Source organism: Triticum urartu, chromosome 6 (genome assembly GCF_003073215.2).
Source record: "Triticum urartu cultivar G1812 chromosome 6, Tu2.1, whole genome shotgun sequence".
Taxonomy (NCBI): Eukaryota; Viridiplantae; Streptophyta; class Magnoliopsida; order Poales; family Poaceae; genus Triticum; species Triticum urartu.
In genome coordinates this window covers 179,079,982-179,088,839 of record NC_053027.1, presented here as the reverse complement: position 1 = coordinate 179,088,839, position 8,858 = coordinate 179,079,982, and positions in this window count along the sequence as shown.

Sequence of the window (8,858 nt, the reverse complement as noted above, 5' to 3'; positions counted from 1 at the left end):
TCATGTAATCGAGTTAGTTTTGTTAGGGTTTGATCCCTAGTATCCATTATGTTCTCAGATTGATGTTGCTATGACTTTGCTATGCTTAATGCTTGTCACTAGGGCCCGAGTGCCATGATTTCAGATCTGAACCTATTATGTTTTCATGAATATATGTGAGCTCTTGATCCTATCTTTCAAGTCTATAGTCACCTACTATGTGTTATGATCCGGCAACCCCGAAGTGACAATAATCGGGACCACTCCCGGTGATGACCATAGTTTGAGGACTTCATGTATTCACTATGTGCTAATGCTTTGTTCCAGTTCTCTATTAAAAGGAGGCCTTAATATCCCTTAGTTTCCAATAGGACCCCGCTGCCACGGGTGGGTAGGACAAAAGATGTCATGCAAGTTCTTTTCCATAAGGACGTATGACTATATATATGGAATACATGCCTACATTACATTGATGAATTGGAGCTAGTTCTGTGTCACCCCATGTTATGACTATTACATGATGAACCGCATACGGCATAATTATCCATCACTGATCCGGTGCCTACGAGTTTTCCATATACTGGTTCTCGCTTATTTACTTTCCCGCTGCCACTGTTACAATCACTACAAAATACCAAAAATATTACTTTTGCTGTCTTTACTTTTGTTGCCGCTACCACCACTATCATATTACTTTGCTACTAAACACTTTGCTGCAGATACTAAGTTTCCAGGTGTGGTTGAATTGACAACTCAGCTACTAATACTTGAGAATATTCTTTGGCTCCCCTTGTGTCGAATCAATAAATTTGGGCTGAATACTCTACCCTCGAAAGCTGTTGCGACCCCCTATACTTGTGGGTTATCAAGACTAATTTCTGGCGCTGTTGCTGGGGAGCATAGCTCTATTCTTTGAGTCACTTGGGATTTATATCTGCTGGACACTATGAAGAACTTGAGAGATCCAAAAACCAAGATCTATCCCTCAACTATGAGGGGAGGTAAGGAACTGCCATCTAGCTCTGCACTTGATTCACCTTTTGTTATGAGTAAGTTTGCGACACCTACACTGGCTTCTACTATTCGTTCTGATATGTCGCAAGTTATTGATGATGCCACTTCTGCTATGCATGATACTTATGATGAAACTGCTTCTATGCCTGATACTACTGTGCCCCTTGGTGAATTTCTTGATGAACAAATTGCTAGGGCTAGAGAAAAAAAATATTGAATCTGAATACGATGATGATAGTGATGATGAAAATATGCCTGTTATTCCTAAGGGCTATCTTTTTGATATGGAATCTTCTGCTGCTATTTTAGCTTGCAAAGATAGATATGAGCTTAAGAGGTTATTAATTAAATGGAACAAAGAATCACTTAGAGATAAAATGAAACCCGACCCTGCTTTTGCTACTTCACCTATATGTGTTCCTGATAAGGATTATGAATTCTCTGTTAATCCTGATATAATTACTTTGGTTGAATCTGATCCGTTTTATAGCTATGAATCTGAAACTGTTGTGGCACATCTTACTAAGTTAAATGATATAGCTGCCCTGTTCACTAATGATGAGAGATCGCGTTACTTTTATATACTCAAAATATTTCCGTTCTCATTAAAGGGTGATGCTAAGATATGGTTTAATTCTCTTGATCCTGGTTGTGTGCGTAGTCCCCAGGATATGATTTATTACTTCTCTGCTAAATATTTCCCTGCTCATAAGAAACAAGCTGCTTTGAGGGAAATATACAACTTCGTGCAAATTAAAGAAGAGAGTCTCCCACAAGCTTGGGGGAGGCTTCTCAAGTTACTTAATGCTTTGCCTGATCATCCTCTTAAGAAACCTAAAATACTTGATATATTTTATAATGGACTAACCGATGCTTCCAGAGATTACCTGGATAGTTGTGCTGGTTCTCTTTTCAGGGAAAGAACACCGGATGAAGCTGAAATCCTATTGAATAATATGTTGACAAATGAAAATAATTGGGCACCTCCTGAGCCAGCTCCTGAGCCAACTCCTGCTCCAATTACTGAACCTATTCCTAAACCAACTCCGAAGAAGAGAGGTGTTCTATTTCTCAGTCCCGAAGATATGCAAGAGGCAAAGAAATCTATGAAAGAAAAAGGTATTAAAGCTGAAGACATTAAGAATTTACCTCCTATTGAAGAAATACATGGTCTTAATTCACCGCCTGCTGAAGAAACATATGAACTTAATTCTTTATTTATTGAAGAACCTCCTGATCCCGATATCCCGACATAGGTAGTAAAGGTAAATTCTCTCTATAGATATGATAAAGCTGAAGTCCCTCCTACTAAAATTGCTAGTCAGTGCTTGGATGAGTTTGATAACTTTATGTTTAAGCAAGACGACTTCAATGCTTATTTTGGTAGACAATTAAAAGAAAATGCCTATATGATTAGATGCTTGGGTGATTATATGGCTAATATTAAAGGTGAACTTAAACTTGTTAGCAAACATGCTTCTATGGTAACCACTCAAGTAGAACAAGTACTGAAGGCTCAAAAAGAAGTGCTTAATGAAATGAATAGTAAGAAAAATGATTATGCTGTTAGAGTGGCTACTAGAACTGGTAGAATGACTCAGGAACCTTTGTATCCTGAAGGCCACCCTAAGAGAATCGAGCAAGATTCTCAAAGAAATAATATTGATGTTCCTAGTTCTTCTAAAAAGAGGAAGAAGAAAAATGATAGAACTGTGCAAACTTCTAGTGAACCTATTAATGAACCACCTGATAATCCAAATGATATTTCTATGTCTGATGCTGAAACACAATCTGGTAATGAACCTGAACCTAATGAAAATATTGATAATGATGTTCATGATGATGCTCAACCTAGTAATGGCAATGATGTAGAAATTGAACCTGCTGTTGATCTTGATAACCCACAATCAAATAATCAACGTAATGATAAAAGAGACTTTGTTGCTAGGAAACATGGTAAAGAAAGGGAACCATGGGTTCAGAAACCCATGCCTTTTCCTCCGAAACCATCCAAGAAAAAGGATGATGAGGATTTTGAGCGCTTTGCTGAAATGATTAGGCCTATCTTTTTGTGTATGAGATTAACTGATGTGGTCAAAACAAATCCTTATGCTAAATATATGAAGGATATCATTACTAATAAAAGAAAGATACCGGAAGCTGAAATTTCCACCATGCTTGCTAATTATACTTTTAAGGGTGGAATACCAAAGAAACTTGGAGACCCCGGAGTACCTACTATACCTTGCTCCATTAAAAGAAATTATATTAAAACTGCTTTATGTGATCTTGGAGCCGGTGTTAGTGTTATGCCTCTCTCTTTATATCGTAGACTTGACTTGAATAAGCTGACACCTACCGAAATGTCGTTACAAATAGCTGATAAATCAATTGCTATACCTGTCGGTATCTGTGAGGATGTGCCTGTTGTGGTTGCAAATGTTACTATTTTAACGGACTTTGTTATTCTTGATATTCCCCAGGATGATAGTATGTCTATTATTCTTGGAAGACCTTTTCTTAATACTGCAAGGGCTGTTATTGATTGCAACAAAGGCAATGTCACTTTTCATGTTAATGGTAATGAGCATACGATACACTTTCCGAGGAAACAACCTCAAGTTCATAGTATCAACTCTATTGGAAAAATTCCATCGATTATATTTGGAGGTTTTGAATTTCCTCTTCCTACTGTCAAGAAGAAATATGATATTCTTATCATTGGGGATGTGCATATCCCCGTTGAGGTAACTTAGTGTTATTCGAAATTTCTCCAGTTTCATGATTATCGGAATGAGTTTGTTAACAAGACTTGATCAACCTTGTTAGTGGATTCTTTTTGGTGAGCATGAGATGGATGAAACTAGAAGCACAACCTTCTGTACCCCACTTTTACTTTCTGTTATTTATATTAAATAAAGTAAAAATTGTATTTTTTTGTCTGTTTCCTGACTTATCCGTGCAATATAAAAATATCCCGAAAATAAAAGTCCTCAGAATGCCATGCCATTTTAATATGATTTTTTCGGGAATATTTGAGGATTTACTGTGCAAAAATTACCGCGGGAGGAGCTGCCTATAACACCCTCGATGCGACTATATCTCCCACGTGTCGAGGCACGACTTAGAGGCATAATCGCATTGAAGGCATATGTCACAAGTTAGGCAATCTTCACAACATCCCATGTAATATGAATAATAAAGGGGAGATAACATAGTTGGCTTACACTCGCCACGTCAATCAAGTACATAATTAACATTACATCATCCAAACACTCATGGCCCGACTACGGCGCCAAAATAAAAGATAACCCAACATGCGACACGGTCCCGATCACCCCCAACTGGGCACCACTACAGATCATCAGGAAAGGAAACATAGTAACGTTGAGAGTCTTCATCGAACTCCCACTTGAGCTCAAGCACGTCACCTGGAACGGAATCATCAGGCCATGCATCTGGTGTAATAGTAATCTATGAGCCACAGGGACTCAGCAATCTTGCACCCTCGCGATCAAGACTATTTTAGCTTATAGGTATGACAAGGCTAATATATGTGGAGCTGCAGCAAGCGACTAGCAAATATGGTGGCTAACTTATTCGCAAAAGAGAGCGAGAAGAGGAGGCAAAGCGCGAGCGAGAAACTAGAGAACAACCTGCGCAAGCATTACTCCAACACCGTGTCCACTTCCCGGACTCCGCCGAGAAGAGGCCATCACGGTAACACACTCAGTTGATTCATTTTAATTAAGTTAAGGTTCAAGTTATCTACAACCAGACATTAACAAATTCCCATCTGCCCATAACCGTGGGCACGGCTTTCGAAAGTTCAAATCCCTGCAGGGGAGTCCCAACTTAGCCCATCACAAGCTCTCATGGTCTACGAAGGAATAGACCTCCTCCCAAGATGTTCCGATCAGACTCGGTATCTCGGTTACTCAAGACACTTCGACAGGTTAAAACAAGACCAGCAACACCGCCTGAATGTGCCGACAAATCCCAATAGGAGCTGCACATATCTCTTTCTCAGGGCACACTCAGATGAGACATCCTACCATCCTACAGTAAAACCAACCCTCAAGTTGCCCCGAGGCGGCCCCGCAGTCTACTCGGTCGGACCAACACTCAGAGGAGCACTGGCCCGGGGGGGTGTTTAAAATAAGATGACCCTCGGGCTCTGGAAACCCAGGGAAAAAGAGGCTAGGTGGCAAATGTAAAACAAGGTTGGGCATTGCTGGAAAAAGCTTTAATCAAGTGACTATCAAGGGGTTCCCATTATAACCCAACCGCGTAAGGAACGCAAAATCCGGGAACATAACACCGATATGACGGAAACTAGGGCGGCAAGAGTGGAACAAAACACTAGGCGAGAGGCCGAGCCTTCCACCCTTTACCAAGTGTATAGATGCGTTAAGATAACAAGATAATATAATGATATCCCAACAAGTAAATAAATGTTCCAACAAGGAACGGCCTCCAATCTTCACCTGCAACTAGCAACTAGCAATGCTATAAGAGGGGCTGAGCAAAGCGGTAACATAGCCAATCAATGGTTTGCTAGGACATGGTGGGTTATAGGTTTGACATGGCAATTTGGGAGGCTTGAAAGCAAGTGGTAGGCATCGTAGCATTGGCATAGCAAAAGAGCGAGCAAACTAGCATAGCAAAGATTGTAGTGATTTCGAGGGTATGATCAACTTGCCTGCACAGTTATCAGAGTTGACTGGATCCTCGAAAGCAAACTCAACAGGCTCCTCGTTAGCAAACTCGTCTCCCGGCTCTACCCAATCAAGACAAACAAGCAACAAGGACACAATCAACCATGTGCAAGACTCAAACGATATGATGCAATGATGGTATGCTATGCGGGATGCGATGCGGGATGCATATGCAAGATATGACAGGAAATGCAAGAACCTGGCCTCAACTTGGAAATCTAAGTGTTCCACTGGAAAGATGAGATGAAATCGCTTGAAAACGATATAAAGAACGCCGGAATCGGAGTTACGGTTTGGAAATGGCAAGCGATTCAAATATGACACCGGTTTGCGATTTACAGCAAGTAGCCATCTAAATGCAATGAGATGAACATGCTACAGCACTCAAACATAACAACAAAATACATGGTAGGGATGCATTCAAGATGCTTAACAAAAGTCTAGCACTGAGCTCCGACCAATTCATCCATTAACAGGTTCAAGCAAGCATGGCAAAAATGCATATGGCAAACAGATCTCAGACTTAGTGAAATTAACACTTGTCTGGAATTTCAGATCAGATAGCCCTCTTCGGAGCAACAAAACTACATGCTACAGGACCTGAACATGGCAAAGTAAAGCATGGAATGGAGCTACTCAAATAGATTAACAAAAGTCCCTTAGTGGCCTTGAGCCAAAAGGTATCAGAAAATACAATTGCAAGCATGTGAACATAGCAAAAACATAATCAGTTTGCAGACTTAGTGAAAACTAGCACATGCTGAAACATATCTCAAGTAGGCATGTTTACGAGCTCGATGCACTCAATACGGAGCAAGTCGTCATAAGCTAAGCATACATCCATCAAGAATACACAAAATTCAAGCTAGACATGGCAAGAACAATAGCATTGCATGCACGGGTCAACTACAACATCATCGGCAAAATTGCAAACAAGTTGACAATCTGCCCAGATTCACAACGTAGCAAAAGTAGAGCTCGATTGACTCAAGCTAGGGTGCTCCATAATTGCAAACAAAGACATGGATGGATAGAGCACTGCAATATTAACAAAACATCCTTACTGATCATCCTCAAAAGAGGCACGGATCACTAGGAAACAACATGAACATATGACCATATGAGATAAACAGCTCAAGGACTTAGTGGAAATGCTAAGTCCCTGAAAACAGAATTACCAAGTGCCTCACTTTGCAAGATTGTGCTAGTCACCACACACATCACAAAAATACATGGGTTGCACCTCTGGAAAGATGACAAAACCCTCAACAAAACATATGTATAGCATCAGGGCATATCATGCACACAATAATCATGGCAAAAATGACAAAAAGCTAAATGGAGCAGCAGATCTGACAATTAACTCAAGTAGCCCTCTTCTAACAGCATTTCGGGCATCAAGATGAACTCAAATGAAAATGATGCAATGGAATGAAATGATGTACTCTCTGAGATGAACATTTTGATATGCTAGATGCCCAAAACGGAGTTACAGATGCGGAGATATAACATGATGAAGATGGGCACATGGATTAGGGACTTAGGGAAAAAAACGGGGTCAACCCTAATATTCCAGATCTGGATCGGGGGCACGCAATCCGAGGCGGTGGCACTGCTCGCCGGGGAAGCTCGTCGGCGTCGATGGCCGCGGTGGCCGGAGTGGAGAGGAGACCGGAGCCGGGGCTTGGGGGCGTCACCGGCGACCTCCTAGGGCGGCGCGCGAGGCGGCGGCTCGGGGCGGCGACCCCGACGACGAGGCGGCGTGGCGGACCGGGACGGCGGCGCCGGCGGATCGGGATGGCGGCGGCGGACGGCTGGGCGGCGCCGGCGGATCTGCGGAGGTGGGGCGGGGGGCGCGCGGCCAGGTAGGCGGCTCGGGTGGGCCCTCCGCGGGCCGCGGCGGGCTTCGACGGCGCCGGTGGAGAGAGAGGGAGGCGGCGTATGGGAGGCTGCCACGTGGCGGCGGACACGGCGGCGGACACGTCCATCGGTGGAGGGAAACGTCCGGCGGCGCGAGGGGAGGTTAGGCTAGGGTTTGATCCGGAATTTTCGGGAAGGAGGCTATATTTATAGGTAGAGGGAGCTAGGAGAGTCCAAATGAGATGCGGTTTTCGGCCACGCGATCGTGATCGAACGTTCTAGATGATGGAGAAGGCTTAGGTGGGTTTTGGGCCAAATTGGAGGGGTGTTGGGCTGCAACACACATGAGGCCTTTTCGGTCCCTCGGTTAACCGTTGTAGTATCAAACGAAGTCCAAATGGTACGAAACTTGACAGGCGGTCTACCGGTAGTAAACCAAGGCCGCTTGGCAAGTCTCGGTCCAATCCGGAAATGTTTAATCCCCACACACGAAAGAAAGCTAGAAATGACTACCGGAGGAGAACGAAGCGCCGGAATGCAAAACGGACAACGGGGAAAATGCTCGAATGCATGAGATGAACACGTATGCAAATGCAATGCACATGATGACATGATATGAGATGCATGACAACGATAACAACACACGGAGACAAAGACCCGAATCCAAGAAAATAAAATAACTTAACACCGGAAACGGAAAGAGTTGGAGTACAAATTGGGAAAGTTACATCCGGGGTGTTACAACACTCCACCACTACGAAAGGATCTCGGCCCGAGATCTAGAATGGCACCGGAGGAACAACAAAAGAGAAAGAGGAGAGGTAAAACTAAATTGCTTCTTTGACAAATGAGTGAAACCAAAGAACCTTGAAAGGTTAAGCCATTTCCGATAATAGAATAGACGGGGATGAACGAAGTTGAAAACATTCCGTTAGGAAAAGAAACATGGAAGAACAAATTCGAACAGCACTCCGGATATCAAGATGAAGAAAGCTTGAGCTCCTTAGAAAAGAATGTCGATGAAAACTTCGAGAAGGAATTAAATCCTTGATGAATCCATCATTTAGAACCTTCATGAAGAACTCCGGTAATAAAAGAATAAAAAGAAAGAGAAATTGAAAACACAAGGTGAACCCTTGCAATGATTTAGATGGATATCCGTGATAATTAGAGCTTGGAACTCCGGGAAAGAAAAGACAAGGCATCTCGAACTGAGAATATGATATGAAGAACCACTCCGTAAAAAAAAGAATTAATCACTTGGATGGAACAAGAATAAGAATTATG